Genomic DNA, 22,809 nt, shown 5'->3' with positions numbered 1-22,809 from the left:
AGTACATCTCGTACACACGCGGCTCCGCTCCGTACACCTCGTACACACGCGGCTCTGCTCCGTACACCTCGTACACGCGGCTCTGCTCCGTACACCTCGTACACACGCGGCTCCGCTCCGTACACCTCGTACACACGCGGCTCCGCTCCGCACGCCTCGTACACACACGGCTCCGCTCCGTACACCTCGTACACACGCGGCTCTGCTCCCTACACCTCGTACACGCGCGGCTCTGCTCCCTACACCTCGTACACACGCGGCTCTGCTCCCTACACCTCGTACACGCGCGGCTCCGCTCCGTACACCTCGTACACGCGCGGCTCCGCTCCGTACACCTCGTACACGCGCGGCTCCGCTCCGTACACCTCGTACACACACTGCTCCGCTCCGTACGCATCGCACACGCGCGGCTCCGCTCCGTACACCTAGTACACATGGCTCCGCTCCGTACACCTCGTACACACGCGGCTCCGCTCCGTACACCTCGTACACACGCGGCTCCGCTCCGTACACCTCGTACACACACGGCTCCGCTCCGTACACCTCGTACACACGCGGCTCCGCTCCGTACACCTCGTACACACGCGGCTCCGCTCCGTACACCTCGTACACACGCGGCTCCGCTCCGTACACCTCGTACACACGCGGCTCCGCTCCGTACACCTCGTACACACGCGGCTCCGCTCCGTACACCTCGTACACACGCGGCTGTGCTCCGTACACCTCGTGCACACGCGGCTCCGCTCCGTACACCTCGTACACACACGGCTCCGCTCCGTACACCTCGTACACACGCGCCTCCTCTCCGTACACCTCGTACACATGCGGCTCCGCTCCGTACACCTCGTGCACACGCGGCTCCGCTCCGTACACCTCGTACACACACGGCTCTGCTCCGTACACCTCGTACACACACGGCTCTGCTCCGTACACCTCGTACACACGCGCCTCCTCTCCGTACACCTCGTACACATGCGGCTCCGCTCCGTACACCTCGTGCACACGCGGCTCCGCTCCGTACACCTCGTACACACACGGCTCTGCTCCGTACACCTCGTACACACGCGGCTCCGCTCCGTACACCTCGTACACACGCGGCTCCGCTCCGTACACCTCGTACACACGCGGCTCCGCTCCGTACACCTCGTACATACGCGGCTCTGCTCCGTACACCTCGTACACACGCGGCTCCGCTCCGTGCACCTCGTACACACGCGGCTCTGCTCCGTACACCTCGTACACACGCGGCTCTGCTACATCCACACTGTAAACCCCTCCTGACCCCACACATAAACTTCAGCTCCTCCAGCACCATGACAACCAGCACAGCAGAGTCCTGCATCCACTGAGGCCCCTGATCATGTGACCCCTGACTCCTCCCCTCCTGTGACCTCATCACAGCTCCTGTGCGCACAGAGCAGCCATATATGTGGTGGCGGCTCTGCAGGTGGAGGTATGTGGAGACCCCATTACTGGGCGCAGGGGGCATTAACCCCTTCAGCACCGAGACTCTTTTGGGGTCTTGTGTTGCCCCTTTATAAGAATCATAAGGTTTTTGTTCTGTTTCCTGTAATAGATACATACGACCCAACTATGGAGACAGGAAGGGAGGAAACGTATTGTTCTCATAGTACAGGACCCCTTTACTGCCCCACAGTGTAATGCCCCCATTATGCCCCTTATGCAGGATGTATGATGCCCCCACACAGTGTAATGCCCCCATTATGCCCCTTATGCAGGATGTATGATACCCCCACACAGTGTAATGCCCCCATTATGCCCCTTATGCAGGATGTATGATGCCCCCACAGTGTAATGCCCCCATTATGCCCCTTATGCAGGAAGTATGATGCCCCCACACAGTGTAATGCCCCCATTATGCCCCTTATGCAGGAAGTATGATGCCCCCACACAGTGTAATGCCCCCATTATGCCCCTTATGCAGGATGTATGATGCCCCCACAGTGTAATGCCCCCATTATGCCCCTTATGCAGGATGTATGATGCCCCCACACAGTGTAATGCCTCCATTATGCCCCTTATGCAGGATGTATGATGCCCCCACACAGTGTTATGCCCCTTATGCAGTATGTATGATGCCCCGACACAGTGTAATGCCCCCATTATGCCCCTTATGCAGTATGTATGATGCCCCCACACAGTGTAATGCCCCCATTATGCCCCTTATGCAGGATGTATGATGCCCCCACACAGTGTAATGCCCCCATTATGCCCCTTATACAGGATGTATGATGCCCCCACACAGTGTAATGCCCCCATTATGCCCCTTATACAGGATGTATGATGCCCCCACACAGTGTAATGCCCCCATTATACCCCTTATGCAGGATGTATGATGCCCCCACACAGTGTAATGCCCCCATTATACCCCTTATGCAGGATGTATGATGCCCCCACACAGTGTCATGCCCCCATTATGCCCCTTATGCAGGATGTATGATGCCCCACACAGTGTAATGCCCCCATTATGCCCCTTATGCAGTATGTATGATGCCCCGACACAGTGTAATGCCTCCATTATGCCCCTTATGCAGGATGTATGATGCCCCCCACAGTGTAATGCCCCCATTATGCCCCTTATGCAGGATGTATGATGCCCCCACACAGTGTAATGCCCCCATTATGCCCCTTATGCAGGATGTATGATGCCCCACACAGTGTAATGCCCCCATTATGCCCCTTATGAAGTATATATGATGCCCCTTGCCGCTGGTGGGACGGCTTGTATACTTTTTTTGATCAAAAATAGTTCACTAAGTACCCTATATTTATTATGCAACTTTGCTTTACATTTATATATAATGATGGTAGGGTATGAGATATATTTTTTGTCTTTTGTAGGTTTTGCTTCTTTTTGCTAGTGTGAACATGCTCCTATTTCTTGCATGTCTACCATCTTAGACCTCAGTTCACATTGCTTGGTTTTTTGTCTTGTTTGCATTCTGTGCAATTTAAGGGTGTGGCATCCCCTTTGTTGAGCTGATTAGTATATATGTAGCTTACCACGGGCCTAGGTGGTCTGGAGTTGGGACCCGGTCCTATTTGTCTACCCTTTTATATGCATTACTTCAACTTTGATATACAGTAAGGTTTTTAATATAGACAGTATAGGTACCGTCCCAATTTAGGGTCACCTTGCCGCTGGTGGGACGGCTTGTATACTTTTTTTGATCAAAAATAGTTCACTAAGTACCCTATATTTATTATGCAACTTTGCTTTACATTTATATATAATGATGGTAGGGTATGAGATATATTTTTTGTCTTTTGTAGGTTTTGCTTCTTTTTGCTAGTGTGAACATGCTCCTATTTCTTGCATGTCTACCATCTTAGACCTCAGTTCACATTGCTTGGTTTTTTTTTTCCCCTTATGCAGTATGTATGATGCCCTGACACAGTGTAATGCCCCCATTATGCCCCTTATGCAGGATGTGTAATGCCCCCATTATGCCCATTATGCAGTATGTATGATGCCCCCACACAGTGTAATGCCCCCATTATGCCCCTTATGCAGTATGTGTGATGCCCCCACACAGTGTAATGCCCCCATTATGCCCCTTATGCAGGATGTATGATGCCCCCATTATGCCCCTTATGCAGGATGTATGATGCCCCACACAGTGTAATGCCTCCATTATGCCCCTTATGCAGGATGTATGATGCCCCCACACAGTGTAATGCCCCCATTATGTCCCTTATGCAGGATGTATGATGCCCCCACACAGTGTAATGCCCCCATTATGCCCCTTATGCAGTATGTATGATGCTCCCCACAGAGTGTAATGCCCCCATTATGCCCCTTATTCAGGATGTATGATGCCCCCACATAGTGTAATGCCCCCATTATGCCCCTTATGCAGGATGTATGATGCCCCCACACAGTGTAATGCCCCCATTATGCCCCTTATGCAGGATGTATGATACCCCCACACAGTGTAATGCCCCCATTGTGCCCCTTATTATTATTAGTAGTATTTATTATTATAGCACCATTTATTCCATGGCGCTTTTACATGTGATAGGGCTATACATAGCAAAAACATTTACATAATCTTAACAAAACGAGTCAGCAACTGGTACAGGAGGAGAGAGGACCCTGCCTGCGAGGGCTCACAGTCTACAAGGGATGGGTGGAGGTAGAGGAGGTCATGCAGTAATGTGGTGGGGTAGTGGTTACTGCAGGTTGTAGACTTGTCGGAAGAGGTAGGTCTTCAGGTTTCTTTTGAAGGCTTCCATGGTAGGCGAGAGTCTGATATGTTGGGTTAGAGAGTTCCAGAGTAGGGGGGATGCACGGGAGAAATCTTGTATGCGATTGTGGGAAGAGGAGATAAAAGGGGAGTAGAGAAGGAGATCTTGTGAGGATTGGAGGTTGCGTGCAGGTAAGTACCGGGAAACTAAATCACAGATGTATGGAGGAGACTGGTTGTGGATGGCTTTGTATGCCATGGTTAGGGTTTTGAACTTGAGTCCCTGGGCAATGGGGAGCCAGTGAAGGGATTGACTGAGGGGAGAGGCCGAGGAATAGTGGGGGGACATGTGGATTAGTTGAGCAGTAGATTTTAGGATAGATTGGAGGGGTGCAAGAGTGTTGGAAGGGAGGCCACAGAGCTGGAGGTTGCAGTAGTCAAGGCAGGAGATGATGAGGGCATGCACTAGTGTTTTTGCAGAGTCTTTGCTTAGGAATGCACGGATCCGGGAGATATTTTTGAGTTGGAGTCGGCAGGAAGTGGAAAGGGCTTGGATATGTGGTTTGAAGGAGAGATCAGGGTCCAGGGTTACCCCAAGGCAGCGAGCTTGTGGGACTGGGGAGAGTGAACAGCCATTGACGTTGATGGATAGGTCAGATGGGGGATATGAATGAGAGGGTGGAAAGATGATGAACTCTGTTGTATCCATGTTAAGTCTTAGAAATCTGGCAGAGAAGAAGGATGAAATAGCAGACAGACATTGAGGGATTTTGGTTAGTAGGGAGGAGATATCTGGTCCAGAGAGGTATATCTGTGTGTCATTATCATAGAGGTGATACTGAAAGCCGTGAGACTCTATGAGCTGTCCCAGGCCGAGGGTGTAGATGGAGAAAAGCAGAGGTCCTAGAACTGAACCTTGGGGGACACCGACAGATAGGGGGCGAGATGAGGAGGTGGTGCGTGAGTGGGAGTAGCTGAATGTCCTGTATGTTAGGTATGAGGAGATCCAAGATTGGGCCAAGTCCGTGATGCCAAGAGATGAGAGAATCTGTAGTAAGAGGGAATGGTCGACTGTGTCGAAGGCAGATGACAGGTCCAGAAGGAGGAGGATGGAGTAGTGTCGCTTGGATTTGGCGGTTAGTAGGTTGTTGGTGACTTTGGTCAGGGCAGTTTCAGTCGAGTGGTGCGGTCGGAAGCCAGATTGTAGACTGTCGAAGAGTGAGCAGGAGGAGAGCTGAGAGGACAGTTCAAGGTGGACTTGTTGTTCTAGTAGTTTTGAGGCATAGGGGAGAAGTGATATGGGGCGGTAGCTAGTCAGAGAGGATGGGTCAAGGGAGGGCTTTTTGAGGATGGGTGTGATTAAGGCGTGTTTGAGACATGAGGGGAAGACACCGGTTGTTAGTGACAGGATGAAGAGGTGGGTTAGGGTTGGGATGAAGACTGTGGTAAGGTTAGAGATGTGGGGTGGGATGGGATTGGGTCAAGTTCGCAGGTGGTGAGGTGTGATTTGGAGAGTAAAGAGGAGACTTGACCTTCTCTAATGGTGGAGAAGTGGGGTTTGGAGGAGGGAGGTTGAGTAGATATGAGGAGGGGTTGTACTGACTTAGGCAAAAGCTTTGTCTGATGGTGTCAATCTTCTGCTTGAAGAATGAACCAAAGTCTTTGGCTGAGATGAGAGAAGAGGGAGGAGGCGCTGGGGGACGAAGGAGAGAATTGAAAGTGTTAAATAGCTGTTTAGGGTTGTGGAACGGGGAAGATATGAAAGATGAGAAGTGTGTTTGTTTTTCTGCAGTGAGTGTGGACTTGAAAATGGTGAGGGATTATTTGAATGCGATGAAGTGAGACCTTTTCCATCTCCGCTCCGCAACCCTGGAGGCCCGTCGCAGTTCTTTAGTAAGTTTGGTGTGCCAGGGTTGCCTGTTGATTCTGCGAGCTTTGGTATGTGTGAGAGGGGCGATCGAGTCGAGAGCTGCAGCTATTTTGGTGTTATATAAAGCGGCAGCAACATCTGCATTGTGTAAGGAATTTATGTCTGTAAGAGGGAGGAGGGATTCAGAGAGTGAATGTAGGTCAAGGTGTTTGAGGTTTCTGCGAGGGTGTGTAAGTTCGTGGAGTGGGGATTGTGCACCTGGAGAGGAGAGGGTAGAGAATGTGAGGAGGTTATGGTCAGAGAGAGGGAGAGGTGAGTTAGAGAGGTTAGATCGGGAACAGAGGCGAGTGAAGATGAGGTCCAGTGTGTGGCCATCTTTATGAGTAGCTGCAGAAGACCATTGAGCAAGGCCGAAGGAGGAAGTGAGGGATAGGAACTTAGAGACAGACTAGTGGGAAGTGTCAATGAGGATGTTGAAGTCACCCATTATAATAGTGGGGATGTCAGCGGAAAGGAAGCGAAGCAGCCAGGTGGTGAAGTGGTCTAAGAAAGTGGTGGCTAGCCCTGGAGGTTGGTAAATGACGGCCAGTTGGAGGTCAGAGGGGGAATAGATGCGCACACAGTGCGCCTCAAGAGAGGGGAGTGTAACGGAGGGTGGCAGTGGGATTTGGGTGAAAGCGCAGGTATCTGACAGGAGAAAACCTATGCCTCCACCATGTTTGCCATTGGGGCGGGGAGTGTGGGAAAGGTGGAATCCGCCATACGAAAGTATGGAGGATGTATGATGCCACCATTGTGCCCCTTATGCAGTATGAATGTCCCCACACAGCGTAATGCCCCTTATGCAGTATGTATGATGCCCCCCCACACAGTATAATGTTCTCATAGTACCGCCTGATGTTCTGCAGTTAGAATAAGTCCTGAGGTTTTATAGTTGGAATAATCCCTCTGGAAAATGGTTTTGCCTTCTCCCCTCTATGTATACTCCTATTTACTAATGGTATGTGACCCAGCTTTTCCGTCTTGACTCCCATGCAGATTTCTCTATACTTCTCTACTCCTATTTACTAATAGTATGTCCTCCAAGTTATACCAGCTACTCCCCACTTTCATTTATGACCTTGTTTACTTAGTCTTTGACTAGCCAGCATCTGTTTCAGCCCTAATCATCTGATCAAGATGAGCACAGACCACTCCCCTCTGGTTCACAGCTGAATGCAATCTGTAACAAATATATTGTGGGCCAGGAGTCTATGTCAGACTTTAGTCTGTGGCCATTACCTTAAGTATGGCCATTAGTTGAAGTATGAGAAATAAGAATTAATCCTGAAGGTAACTGGATACTAAGTCCCAGTAAACAATGTTTGTCTTTGTTTTCACTCTCGCCCCCTTAATCCTTCACTTCTTACAACCACCCCTCATCCCTACACCTAGTAAGGAACTCTTCATCTCTCCCTCCATTCTCCCCATCCATCTCACCTCCTCCTCAGAGCTATTCCTCAACATACAGTACAGACCAAAAGTTTGGACACAGCTTATCATTTAAAGATTTTTCTTTATTTTCTTGACTTTGAAAATTGTACATTCACACTGAAGGCATCAAAACTATGAATTAACACATGTGGAATTTTATACTTAACAAAAAAGTGTGAAACAACTGAAAATATGTCTTATATTCTAGGTTCTTCAAAGTAGCCACCTTTTGCTTTGATGACTGCTTTGCACACTCTTGGCATTCTCTTGATGAGCTTCAAGAGGTAGTCACCGGAAATGGTCTTCCAACAATCTTGAAGGAGTTCCCAGAAATGCTTAGCACTTGTTGGCCCTTTTGCCTTCACTCTGCGGTCCAGCTCACCCCAAACCATCTAGATTGGGTTCAGGTCTGGTGACTGTGGAGGCCAGGTCATCTGGCGTAGCGCCCCATCACTCTCCTTTTTGGTCAAATAGCCCTTACACAGCCTGAAGGTGTGTTTGGGGTCATTGTCCTGTTGAAAAATAAATGATGGTACAACTAAACGCAAACCGGATGGAATAGCATGCCGCTGCAAGATACTGTGGTAGCCATGCTGGTTCATTATGCCTTCAATTTTGAATAAATCCCCAACAGTGTCACCAGCAAAGGACCCCCACACCATCACACCTCCTCCTCCATGCTTCACTGTGTGAACCAGGCATGTAGAGTCCATCCGTTCACCTTTTCTGCGTCGCACAAAGACACGGTGGTTGGAACCAAAGATCTCAAATTTGGACTCATCAGACCAAAGCACAGATTTCCACTGGTCTAATGTCCATTCATTGTGTTCTGTAGCCCAAACAAGTCTCTTCTGCTTGTTGCCTGTCCTTAGCAGTGGTTTCCTAGCAGCAATTTTACCATGAAGGCCTGCTGCACAAAGTCTCCTCTTAACAGTTGTTGAAGAGATGTGTCTGCTGCTAGAACTCTGTGTGGCATTGACCTGGTCTCTAATCTGAGCTGCTGTTAACCTGCGACTTCTGAGGCTGGTGACTCGGATAAACTTATCCTCAGAAGCAGAAGTGACTCTTGGTCTTCCTTTCCTGGGGCGGTCCTCATGTGAGCCAGTTTCTTTGTAGCGCTTGATGGTTTTTGCAACTGCACTGGGGGACACTTTCAAAGTTTTCCCAATTTTTCGGACTGACTGACCTTCATTTCTTAAAGTAATGATGGCCACTCGTTTTTCTTTACTTAGCTGCTTTTTTCTTGCCATAATACAAATTCTAACAGTCTATTCAGTAGGAGTATCAGCTGTGTATCCATCAGACTTCTGCACAACACAACTGATCGTCCCAACCCCATTTATAAGGCAAGAAATCCCACTTATTAAACCAGACAGGGCACACCTGTGAAGTGAACACCATTTCCGGTGACTACCTCTTGAAGCTCATCAAGAGAATGCCAAGAGTGTGCAAAGCAGTCATCAAAGCAAAAGGTGGCTACTTTGAAGAACCTCGAATATAAGTCATATTTTCAGTTGTTTCACACTTTTTTGTTAAGTATATAATTACACATTTGTTAATTCATAGTTTTTTTGCCTTCAGTGTGAATGTACAATTTTCATAGTCAAGAAAATACAGAAAAATCTTTAAATGAGAAGGTGTGTCCAAACCTTTGGTCTGTACTGTACAATCCTTTGTCTCCAAACACAGACAGCCACCTCATGCCCTCTCCTGCTCCCACCTACTAATGCTTTCTCTGCTCCTTCTCACTGCTGGCGACATCTCTCCACATCCCGGCCCTCCTCACCACATCCCTACAATCACTTCCACCTCCTACCCACAATCTATCCCAAACTCTCGTAACCCTTCTAACCTTATACCCATCCTCCCAGCCCCTGCTTCCCCAGTCCCCCTAACAGGAGCTCTATGGAACGCTCTCTCCGTCTGCAACAAACTTTCCTACATTCACGACCTCTTCATCACTAACAAGCTTTCCTTCCTCGACATCACTGAAACCTGGCTCAACCCCTCTGACACGGCCTCTCCTGCTGCACTTTCGTATGGCGGATTCCACCTCTCCCACACCCCGCGCCCCACCGGCAAGCACGGTGGAGGAATAGGTTTCCTCCTCTCAGATAACTGCTCCTTCACCCATATCCCACTGCCGCCCTCAATTACTCTCCCATCTTTTGAAGTGCACTGCGTGCGCATCTACTCCCCCTCCAACTGGCTGTCATCTACCGCCCCCCAGGATCAACCACCACTTTCTTTGACCACTTCACCACTTGGCTACTTAATTTCCTCTCCGTTGACATCCCCACTATCCTCATGGGTGACTTTAACATCCCCATTGACACTTCCCTCTCAGCGGCCTCTAAGCTTCTATCCCTCACTTCCTCCTTCGGTCTAACTCAGTGGTCTTCCACACCCACCCACAAAGACGGCCACATGCTGGACCTCATCTTCACCCATCTCTGTTCCCTATCTAACCTCTCTAACTCACCTCTCCCTCTCTCTGACCACAACCTACTTACATTCTCTACCCTCCCCTCTCCAGGTCAACAATCCCCACTCCACAAACTTGCACACCCTCGCAGAAATCTCAGACACCTTGACCTACACTCACTCTCTGAATCCCTCCTCCCTCTTACAGTCATTAGTTCCTTACATGATGCAGATGTTGCTCTCACTTTATACAACACCACAACAGCTGCAGCTCTCTATTCGGTCGCCCCCCTCACACATACCAAAGCTTGCACAATCAATAGAAAACCCTGGCACACCAGCCTAACTAAAGAACTGCGACGGGCCTCCAGGGTTGCCGAGGGCAGATGGAAAAAGTCCCACTCCAATGATAACTTCATTGCATTCAAACAATCCCTCACTACCTTCAAGTCCACACTCACTGCAGCAAAACAAACATACTTCGCATCCCTCATATCCTCTCTGTCTCACAACCCCAAACAACTATTCAACACCTTCAATTCTCTCCTCCGTCCCCCAGTGCCTCCTCCCTCTCCTCTTATTTCAGCCAAAGACTTTGCCTCATTCTTCAAGAAAATTGACACCATCAGACAAAGCTTTTGCCTAAAGCCCCCACAGCCCCTCCCCACACCTACTAAGCCCTCCTCCTCCAAAACCACCTTCTCCGCCATTACGGATGATCAACTATCCTCTTTACTCACCAAATCACACCTCACCACCTGTGAACTTGACCCAATCCCGTCCCACCTCATCCCAAACCTTACCTATCTTCATCCCAACCCTAGCCCACCTCTTTAACCTGTCACTAACAACTGGTATCTTCCCCTCATGCTTCAAACATGCCTCAATCACACCCATCCTCAAAAAGCTCTCCCTTGACCCATCCTCTCTGACTAGCTATCGCCCCATATCACTTCTCCCCTATGCCTCAAAACTACTGGAACAACACATCCATTCTGAACTGTCCTCCCACCTCTCCTCCTGCTCTCTCTTCGACCGCCTACAATCTGGTTTCCGACCGCACCATTCTACTGAAACTGCACTGACTAAAGTCACCAACAACCTACTAACCGCCAAATCTAAGCGACACTACTCCGTCCTCCTCCTCCTCGACCTGTCACCTGCCTTCGACACAGTGGACCATTCCCTCTTACTACAAACTCTCTCATCTCCTGGCATCACAGACTTAGCCCTATCCTGGATCTCCTCATACCTAACCGACAGGACATTCAGTTTCTCCCACTCACGCACCACCTCCTCATCTCGCCCCCTATCTGTCGCTGTCCCCCAAGGTTCAGTACTAGGACCTCTGCTCTTCTCCATCTACACCTTAGGCCTGGGACAGCTCATAGAGTCTCATGGCTTTCATTATCACCTCTATGCTGATGACACACAGATATACCTCTCTGGACCCGATATCTCCTCCCTACTAACCAAAATCCCACAATGTCTGTCCGCTATTTCATCCTTCTTCTCTGCTAGATTTCTAAAACTTAACTTGGACAAAACAGAATTCATCATCTTTCCGCCATCCCATTCACCCCCCCCATCTGACCTATCTATCAATGTCAATGGCTGTCCACTCTCCCCAGTCCCTCAAGCTCGCTGCCTTGGAGTAACCCTGGACTCTGAACTCTCCTTCAAACCACATATCCAAGCCCTTTCCACTTCCTGCCGACTCCAACTCCAAAATATCTCCCGGATCCGCACATTCCTCAACCATGAATCTGCAAAAACACTAGTGCACGCCCTCATCATCTCCCGCCTTGACTACTGCAACGTCCTGCTCTGTGGCCTCCCTTCTACCACTCTTGCACCCCTCCAATCTATCCTAAACTCTGCTGCACGACTAATCCACCTGTCCCCCCGCTATTCCCCGGCCTCTCCTCTCTGTCAATCTCTTCACTGGCTCCCCATTGCTCAGAGAATCCAGTTCAAAACCCTAACTATGGCATACAAAGCCATTCACAACCTGTCTCCTCCATATATCTCTGACCTAGTCTCCCGGTACATACCCGCATGCAACCTCCGATCCTCACAAGATCTCCTTCTCTACTCCCCTCTTATCTTCTCCTCCCACAATCGCATACAAGATTTCTCCCGTGCTTCCCCCCTACTCTGGAACTCTCTACCCCAACACATCAGACTCTCGTCGACCGTGGAAACCTTCAAAAGGAGCCTGAAGACCCACCTCTTCCGACAAGCCTACAACCTGCAGTAACCACCGCTGCATGACCAGCTCTACCCTCACCTAATATATCCTCACCCATCCCTTGTAGATTGTGAGCCCTCGCGGGCAGGGTCCTCGCTCCTCCTGTACCAGTCGCTGTCACATTGTGTTCAAGATTATTGTACTTGTTTTTGCTATGTATACCCCTTTTCACATGTAAAGCGCCATGGAATAAATGGCGCTATAATAATAAATAATAATAATAATGTATACATGCATGTAGGGGAGCAGGCCTTACTAGATGTCTAGTCTTTGTACAGTATTATACCGCATGAGGATGGTATCAGAGGAGTAAGATGTTTCTTGAAATCGAGATCAGTAGAGTATAGCAGACATAATGACTTTATGGAGGATCTTCTAAAATTCACTCTTGCTCATAATAACTTCTTTCTTTTTGACAGGAAGTACTTCCACCAGCTCAGGGGTACTGCGATGGGGAGCCACTGTGCCCCCTCGTATACTAACCTATTTCTGGGCTGGTGGGAGGAAAACACAATATTCATAGATGATCATAAGTGGTGGCAACCATATCTTGGGGCTTAGTATAGATATATTGACGACATTTTTATCATCTGGTAAAGTTTCTTGAATTTGTCAGGGAACTCAATATCCGTAGAGTGGGCCTGAGATTTATATCAGAGTTTAACCTCTTTACCCCCGAGGGTGGTTTGCACGTTAATGACCTGGCCAATTTTTACAATTCTGACCACTGTCACTTTATGAGGTAATTACTTTGGAACGCTTCAATGGATCCCCCTGATTCTGAGATTGTTTTTTCGTGACATATTGTACTTCATGATAGTGGTAAAATTTCTTCGATATCACTTGCATTTATTTGTAAAAAAAAAACGGAAATTTGGCGAAAATTTGGAAAATTTTGCAATTTTCAAAATTTAAAATTTTATGCCCTTACATCAGAGATATATGTCACACAAAATAGTTAATAAATAACATTTCATTTCCCACATGTCTACTTTACATCAGCACAGTTTTGGAACCAACATTTTTTTTTATTAGGGAGCTATAAGGGTTAAAAGATGACCATTGATTTCTCATTTTTCCAACAAAATTTACAAAATCATTTTTTTAGGGACCACATCACATTTGAATTCACTTTGAGGGGTCTTTATGACAGAAAATACCCAAAAGTGACACCATTCTAAAAACTACACCCCTCAAGGTGCTCAAAACCACATTCAAGAACCTTATTAACCTTTCAGGTGCTTCACAGGAATTTTTGGAATGTGGAAGAAAAAAATGAACATTTAACTTTTTTCACAAAAATGTTACTTTAGACCCATTTTTTTATTTTCGCAGAGGTAACAGGAAAAAATGGACCCCAAAATTTGTTGTGCAATTTGCCCTGAGCACGCAAATACCCCATATGTGGGGAAAAAACACTGTTTGGACACACAGCAGAGCTCAGAAGGGAAGGAGCGCCATTTGACTTTTTGAATGTAAAATTTGCTTGAATAATTAGCAGACGCCATGTTGCGTTTGGAGAGCCCCTGATGTGCCTAAACAGTGGAAACCCCCCACAAGTGACACCATTTTGGAAACTAGACCCCTCAGGGAACTTATTTAGATGTGTGGTGAGCACCTTAAACCCCCAGGTGCTTCACAGAAATTTAGAACATTGAGCCGTAAAAATAAAATTTTCACATTTTTCCCACAAAAATGTTTTTCAGCCCCCAATTTTGCATTTTCATAAGGGTAACAGGAGAAATTGCACCATGCAATTTGTTCTACAATTCCTCCTGAGCACGCAGATACCGCCATCTGACTTTTTGAATGTAAAATTTACTTGAATACTTAGCGGATGTGCCCCTGATGTGCCTAAACAGTGGAAAAAACCCACAAGTGACACCATTTTGGAAACTAGACCCCTCAGGGAACTCATCTAGATGTGTGGTGAGCACCCTGAACCCCCAAGTGCTTTGGAGAAGTTTATAACATGGAGCTGTGAAAATAAAAAAAATCTAACTTTTTCCACAAAAATGTTTTAGCCCCAATTTTTTTATTTTCACAAAGGTAAGAGGAGAAAATGGACCCCAAAAACTGTTGTGCACTTTCTCCTGAGTACGCCAATACCCCATAGGTGGGGAAAATACAGTGTTTGGGCGCACGGCAGAGTTCAGAAGGGAAGGAGCATTGTGTGACTTTTTGAACGCAAAATGGCTGGAATGGAGAGCGGACGCCTTGTCACATTTGGAGAGCCCCTGATGTGCCTAAACAGTGGAAACCCCCCCACACGTGACCCCATTTTGGAAACTACGCCCCTCAAGGATTTTATCAAGGGGTATAGTGAACATTTTGAACCCAGAGGTACGACACAGAATTTGACAACATTAGGTCATCATATTGCATAAGTTGTCATTAGTCTTGAGCGCAAGTGCTCGCTACTTGAGTCTACATCAGGTACACGGGTATGCACCATGTATCGTGCGTGCTCGAGTGACATGCTCGAGTCCCCGCTCGCATGTTTCATGGTTATTAGACACCCCAAAAAAAAAACATGCGGGGATCGCTCGTGCATAGCAGGCAATCCCCGCAAGGTTTTTTGGCCATGAAGCATATGAGGCAGAGACTCGAGCATGTCACTTGAGCACTTGCGATACTCAGTGCATACCCGAGCTCCCGATGCAAACTCAAGTAGCGAGCACTTGTGCTTAACACTAGTCGCCATATCGTCATCTTTTTTTTTTAACTTTTGAAAAAAATCCCTAGCCCAACCCTAGAGTTTATTTTTTACGCCGTTCCTCGTGCAGTATAAGTGATTAGACTACTTTATTCTTCGGGTCGGTGCGATTACAGAGATACCAGAATCATATCGGGTTTTTATGATGGACAGCTGTCACACACTAAAAGACGCATCTTTTGGTAAAATCTAGTTTTTGCATCACCATATTTTGAGAGCTATAATTTTCTCTTTCCCCATGACGGCACCACGGAGAGAGGGACAGGAAACCTACAGATAAAAAGGGCGGCACCTCTCTCCCGCATCAGTTGGTTTCCTGTCCTTGTCAGGGACTTACGGAGAAACCTGTAACTACTAGGCTCTACGGGAAGACTTGGAAGAAATTCCTTTCCTTTGCAGGTACGGATATAGTGGGGGAGGCCCCCGTGGTTACCATCCTGGAGTTCCTTCAGAGGGGGTTGGAGCTGGGGTTGGCCACGAGCACGCTGAAGGTTCAGGTGGCAGCTCTGGGAGTCCTGTATAACTGCAACCTGGCAAGGGGTAGATGGGTCTACAGGTTCATCAGGGCATCTCATAGATCCAGGCCCATCCCCTCCCGGAAGGCTCCTCCGTGGGATTTAAATCTTGTTCTTTCAGCCCTGACCAGAGGTCCCTTTGAACCACTAGGGGAAGCGTCCCTTAAAATCTTGTCCCTTAAAACGTCCCTTCTGGTAGCTCTCACCTCGGCTCGCCGCATTAGTGACATCCAAGCACTATCCGCTGGACCCCCCTTTACGCAGATTCTAGACGACAGAGTGACGCTTAGGACCGACCCTGCGTACCTGCCTAAGGTGGGATCCCTTTTTCACAGGTCACAGGAAGTTACCCTCCCTTCCTTCTGCGCAGCCCCAAAAAACAAGGGGGAAGAGGTCCTTCACACTTTGGACGTCAGGAGGTGCATTATGCAATATTTAGAGGCCACACGGGAGTGTAGGAAGGACAGGGCTCTGTTTGTGTGCTTCCAGGGATCTCGGAAGGGACAGAAAGCTTCCAAAGGAACCCTGGCAAGGTGGATAAGGGAAGCCATTTCCCTGGCTTATTCCTCAAGCGGGGAAACAGCGCCAGCAGGCCTAAGGGCTCACTCGACGAGGGCAGTGGCAACCTCCTGGGCGGAGAAGGCCGGAGCTACAATCGAACAGATATGTAGAGCGGCGACCTGGTCTTCTCCCTCCACGTTCTTTAAACACTACCGGCTGGATCTAACATCGTCTTCAGATCTTACCTTTGGCAGAAGGGTTCTGGAAGAGGTGGTCCCTCCCTAATCTTCACTGCTCTGCAATCTCTCCGTGGTGCCGTCATGGGGAAAGAGAAAGAGTAGTTACTTACGGGTAACGAAATTTCTCGGAACCCATGACTGCACCCGTACATTCCCTCCCCTTTTTTCTTACACATGGGTGTGCACAATCATTACTACCTGCTTGTTTAGTCACAGGGTGTGTCTAAAAAAAAAAAAAATACATATATATAATATATAAATAAAAATGCCATATCTGGTGTTACTAACCTGGCGGTCCTCTCGGTGCTCTGTAAACCAACTGATGCGGGAGAGAGGTGCCGCCCTTTTTATCTGTAGGTTTCCTGTCCTTGAAGGGCGGATCCCCTCTCTCCGTGGTGCCGTCATGGTTTCCGAGAAATTTCGTTACCGGTAAGTAACTACTCTTTTCCATATTTTGGCCAACAGTCATGTGACAGCTTGTTTTTTTGGGGGATGGTTTGATGTTTTATTGGTACCATTTTCAGGCACTTGACAATTTTTGATCGCTTTCTATTCCGATTTTTGGGAGGCAGAATAAACAAAACACAGCAATTCCAGAATTTTTTTTATGGGTTTTTTTTTTATGCTGTTCCGCGTGTGGTAAAATTGATAAGGCAGCTTTATTCTTCGGGTCAGTACGTTTACAGCGGTACCACATTTATATTGTTTTTCTATGTTTTGGCGCTTTTACACAATAAAAGCTATTTTATAGAAAAAAATATTTTTTTGCATCGCTTTATTCTGTGAGCTATAACTTTTTTATTTTTCGGCTGATGGAGCTGTATGGCAGCTTGTTTTTTTGCGGGAAAAGATGATGTTTTCAGTGGTACAATTTTTATTTATATTCGTCTTTTTGATCGCGTGTTATTTCATTTTTTGTTTGGCGGTATGATGATAAAGCATTGTTTTTTGCTTCTTTTTTTTTATTATTTTTTTTTACCGTGCTCACTGAAGGGGTTAAGTAGTTGGACAGTTTTATACGTCAGGTTGTTCCGGACGCGGCGATACTAAATATGTGTACTTTTATTGTTTTGTTTTTTTTCCATAATATTTATTAATGGGTACATTATATTTTTATTTTGGTGGATTATTGTTTTTATAATATTTTTACAAAAATTTTATTTATTTTTTTTTAAATTTTTTAACACTTTGTGGACTTTTATTCTGTGTCCCACTCTGGGACTTTCACTTTTTTTATTCTGATTGCCTGTATAGCACAGGAATGCAGCACCATTCCTGTGTTATACAGGCTGTCAGTGCTGCACAGGGAGAAGATTCTTTTGTCATGCACTGCGCATGACCAAAGAATCTTCCTGCTGTCTGGTGACCCGGATGTTGTCATGACGACATCGGGTCGTCATGGCAACATCCGGGAAGCCACGGCAGACAGCGCTGGAGGCCGGAAGAGGAGGTGAGTATCCCGATCACCTCCCCTTGCCACCGCAATGCTGCGATCGACTTTGATCGCAACATTGAGGGGGTTAATGTGCCGGAAACGGTGCGGGACCACTCCCTGCACATTGTCACAGCTGACACCTGGTACTATCAGCTGACACCCGTCGGCGATCGCCCCGCACCGCTTGTGTGCGGGCGCGATTGCCGTATGACCTAATAGTACGTCATTGGTCTAATAGTACGTCTTGGTGACCTGGGCCTATTAGGTCATACGTCAGAAAGGGGTTAAATATTACCAGTTGCCTTTCCTGGATGTACTAATCAAGAATGAAGGGGATGGGACCCTAGGGACACTCATCTACCATAAACCTAGAAGCACTAATAAACTATTGTAGTGGGATAGTCACCACCCCATCCTCCTTAAAAAAAGCAATATCCAAGGGCCAATTTTTACGGTTGAGATGAGACTGCTCTAATGTCACAAATTTTAACATACAGGCAATAGACATGAACACCAGATTCATGGAAAAAGGTACCTACAGTAGATTTTGGATTTCACACGATTATTTGCAGAAAATCAGGAGAGACAGACACTCCTCCATACCTAACCAAGAGAGCAAGAAAAAGATGGGATAACACGAGTAATAGGAACTTACGAGAATCAGAGTGACCATATCTTTAATATCCTGAGAAAACCCTGGACCTGAGGGTGCTGTGGGATCTACTCCCACAATAACTTTCAGAAAGGGTCGGTCAATTAGGGTCCGTTTAGTGCATAGTTTCTATAAAAACCTGCACCCAAGTGGACTTAGCTGGATTGAAGAGTCTGCGGATTCTTTAGATGTGGAGAAAGTTGTACATGTAATTGGATGAGACCATGTAAATCTTTCTCAAGTTCCTCTACAGGTAAAATCTTTTTCCAGAGGGATTATTCCAGCTGTAAAACCTCAGGACTTTTATATGTGGCCACATGCACCTGTCCCCTAGATTATGTATGAACGACCAAGAGGCAGTCTAGGAGGAGGGTGGGGGAGGGGGCATTTGGGTAATTTTATGCCATGGTCAGGATACCCCAATTAGTGAGACTCATGAACAGTGTACATCGAGGTGAAACCGGAAACATCTCCTTTTGCATCATTGAGGTGGTTAAACCCAATGTGAGAGGAGGTGATCACAATACATGTATCCTCAAAAAGGAAAGTGAGTGGATTTCCAGATTGGATCCACAAGCCCCTAAGGGACTCGATGAGCAAATTTCCTATGCCTGTTTTGTGTGAATACATCCATATTCTGAATTACATTTTTGGATTTTATACTCTACCCATTTCTACTCAGTTCCCTGTGAATCGGGTTCACATATTGTTGTACTTCATCAAGATATCTGAGCTCCTATATCAGAATTATTTCTTATCAGTTATATCCCACATATACTATTTAGTAATTAACAAGTGCGGTGATCATTGTATATATCAAATTATGTAATAGGGGTCAAATTTGACCATTTAGGAATATACTGTGGGCCACCATCCCATATTTTATGTAGTGATAAAGTAGATCTACATGCCTATTGCCTGATGGGAGGATGTGCAATACTTGTTTTTAGTCTCCCATGACGCTGATCTCAGAGAAAGGACTTTTCTATATGGGAGGAATGCAATCCAGATTCAATATGCGCTCCGGCATGGAACACACGTCCGGACATGCACAATCGCCAAAAATTACCCTAGATGCTCTCCGGCGTGGAATGCATAACTACGGTCATGCGCAGTGAAGGGTACGAGTAGCGTGGCAGCAATCAGTTTATCCGCCATTAAACTTTATAGCATGTCACTTCCGGACATGCACAGTAGGAGATGGACATTATTGGACCTCTCGCGCATGAGAAGAAGCTCAAGCGCAGTACATTATTGTAGACAGACTCCATTCTGTATATCCTATGACAATTCACTTCTAGGAAAGGGAATGGTTCTCCTAGTCTGGACACCTGGCTATTAGGCACACTATGCTGAACATCATGAATTAACATCCCTGAATCAAGTCTCCTGATGAACCTGTTGGGGAAACGCGTTGAGGCGGATTATTGAAACATTCTCTGAAGAGTACCATACCCTTTCCTTTACATATACCTTGAGACATACGTGGTCCTATTTAATGTATCGGTGTATTTTTTTAGATATATATATGTATTCGGGTTATGTATCAGGGTTATCTAGGGCTTCTGAGGGACAGCCACCGGTGTGTGGGGATGCCATTGTCGTCTCTTAGGGTGCCAAACTCCGCACTTAGGCTGTAACAGCTTTGTTTAGGTACAGGATAGGGTAAGCCATTCAGCTTGTAGTTTTAAGTATATATATGTTAGTCCAGTTTTTAGTGCATATATTTTAATTTGGGGGCGGAGGGTTTCCCACAGTACTACCCATTAGACACACAATTTTGTACCACCCATCTCACCGACTACCCCATGGCAATTAATAAAAACTCAGCACCATTCTTGGCGCAGATACTAATGAACCCAGAACCTATAAGATATTTACCACACAATAGTTGGATAGGCAGGGGCATATCATCCATAGTGGCAGCCCATGTGGCCACTATAATGCCTGTGAATTGAGAGGGCTCGGTGCGGGTCAGCAATGGGCACCCTCTCCTTCCCAATCATCAAAATTTCAGCTACATCCACATTCCTGTGACAGTAATACCATTGAATAGGATAATGAATCAGGAAGTCGAAAGCTCACTGATCCATCATTCAGCCTTCGCCTGTGAATCTGAGTCTCTGTGCACTGCAGGCAGAATGATGTCACTACATTACACCTGTAGTATGGAGCCTCAGTACTCACACTGCACAGACCGGACAGTGCACCCGGGAACGGGGTTGGTTGAGTAGTGTGTGTGTGTTTTTTTTTCTTAATATCAGGAATTATGGTGGCATCATATTAAGTGAAGGGCTGTTGGGGCTCTCATACAGAGTGGGCGGCTGCTGGGGGCCATTAAACTGTGTTAAGTGCTTTGATGGACTTTAATGGCCTCCATATTGAGTGCGTGTCCTCATTTTGTTTAGCAGGCTATTGTGGCCATAATAGAAAAACTGATAACCACCCCTTTCCCCAAAATAGGCTATTTATGTGGGAGGGAATGATCGCCCTAGTAGTCTATATCCCAATCCACGTGTTAGTGGACCCCAAAAGGACAAAAGAGGGATTTTATTCCAAAAATATCAATTTTATTAGAAATTGTAAAAATTACATCATAATTCACAATATAAGAGAAGGGAAGAAGAAGAGATGGTAGGTAAACTATAGGGGCAGGTTTTAAAGAATAAAATCCTGCCAGGAGACTAACATCCCTAAACCAGCATGGAAGGTAAGCCAGGTATGCGTACTAGCTGCTATTTAAAGGATAATGGAAGGATCATATCAATCTATGTCCACACTAGTAATAGCAGTAAGGTATAAAGCATGGTATACAAGATAATAATATTGATATGTGGACATATGGCAGCATACATCAGATCATATAGCAGTAATATATGGGTAAGAGCATTAAACGAATAGCATTAGATAGGTAGCATAAAAAATGTACACCGGTGATACATAAGTGTTAATGAATCGATAGCGTTATTGATATAGTATTGCTGTCTAGTCTGGAGCCGCGGCTCTATGAAAAATCAATTACCTTGTGCCATATGAAAAGTGATAAAGCAGCGTGTCCTGGAGAGCTGAGGGGGATGTGGAACAGCCTCGACGCGCGTTTCGCCCTGGGAGTGGCTTCGTCAGGAGGCGTGGCTGTCGTGAGGTGAGGGGACATCCTTTATAGGAGAACTGGCCAATCAGAGTCGCTCGCGTCATAGAAGCCCCGCCCCCAGTGATGACGCGGCCAGGCACGCACGCTGTACACAGCTGATGAGAGGAATCCTCTCTGTTGCTGCGGCGACGCGTCCTGCCTTGAACGTCACTGGGGCGGAAGTTCATGTCAGAGCGGTGAGTAGTAATACAAGGGAGTATGCTAAGAGATAGACTATATACAGATCCAAGCTATTATGCATGATGCAGCGCTGCATGGACACACGGAGTGGCCACCTCACTGTGCCATGAAGCACTGCAGATACAAAAGCAGGGAGACATGAAAAAAGGGGGATGAATAATAGAGAATAGAAGTCATTAAGTAAGTGAGAGGGGGAAAATAAATGGATATATATTACACGAGGTGTAGAGGTATGCATTTTACATGGATAATACTTGTATAGATTATAAGTGTCATACATCAAGAACACCCATGAATACGTCCAGCCTTATATATACACAGGTATCTATAATAAACAAAATTACTTAGATAATACATCCATCAGTGCATATACAAAAACAAAAAAGGCCACAGAATAGGTGGCCAATAATAAAAGAGAAGGAGGAGAGAGAAAGAAAAGAAGGGGAGGGAGAGAGAAAAGAGGAGGCGGGGGAGACCTGAGAAAGAGGAGGAAAAGATAGAAGAAGGAGGGGAAATGAGGAGGGAATGAAAGAAAAATATGGACTGGGAAAAAGAAGTGAAGAATAGTAGTCTTGTATAATAAATAAAGCAAGTGTACAGAAACAAAATCAATATTAATATTTTTACATTAGGACACTTGCAATAAATCAAGAGGAGGCAGATTAAAGTACATCAAAGTAAATTCTCCTTCAAGTCCAAGGGTTCAATGAGGTATCCCGGGATGTGGAACGTCATCCATAAGGCTGAGTTCACACGATGCGTATTTCATGCGTTTCCGCGGCGTTTTTGCAGTTGCGTAAACGCCGCGGAAACGCATGAAAAACGCATGGTAGAAGGGAAGCAATGTTCCCCAATTGAAATCCGCATGTGCTGTGCCCATGATGCGGATTTTTCCGCAGCGTAAACGCTGCGCTCAAAAATCCGCAGCATGTCATTTAATTTTGCGGAAACGCGGCGTTTTCGCCGCCATTGACTTGCATTAGAACGCGCCAATTCCGCAAGACTGCATCTGTACTTGCGTAATTGGTGCGTTCTAATGTGCGGATGGTACCCGAGTGTGGAGGAGAGTCTCATCCACACCCAGGTACCATTAAAAAAGCTGTAAAAACAAGAATAAAATAAAAAATATATATATACTTACCATCTGTCGGCCCGCGCAACGCTCGTGCTTTGTTCCCGGCACTTGCAGTGAGT

The 22,809-nt window shown here is 46.6% G+C and overlaps 1 long non-coding RNA gene across 1 annotated transcript in view; it reads left to right on the top strand.

Annotated features, from left to right (window-relative positions):
- The first annotated feature begins 1,388 nt into the window (after positions 1-1,388).
- The window catches only part of LOC141197645 (uncharacterized), a 30,106-nt gene continuing 8,685 nt past the window's right edge, over positions 1,389-22,809 (top strand). The window contains exon 1 of the long non-coding RNA XR_012269845.1: positions 1,389-1,453. This is a non-coding gene — a long non-coding RNA (uncharacterized lncRNA). The remainder of the gene's footprint in view (positions 1,454-22,809) is intronic.

The sequence above is a fragment of the Phyllobates terribilis genome, unplaced genomic scaffold (genome assembly GCF_046119375.1).
Source record: "Phyllobates terribilis strain yellow unplaced genomic scaffold, ASM4611937v1 Scaffold_85__1_contigs__length_6476398, whole genome shotgun sequence".
In the NCBI taxonomy this organism is placed as follows: domain Eukaryota; kingdom Metazoa; phylum Chordata; class Amphibia; order Anura; family Dendrobatidae; genus Phyllobates; species Phyllobates terribilis.
This window is presented reverse-complemented; position numbering and strand designations above follow the sequence as displayed.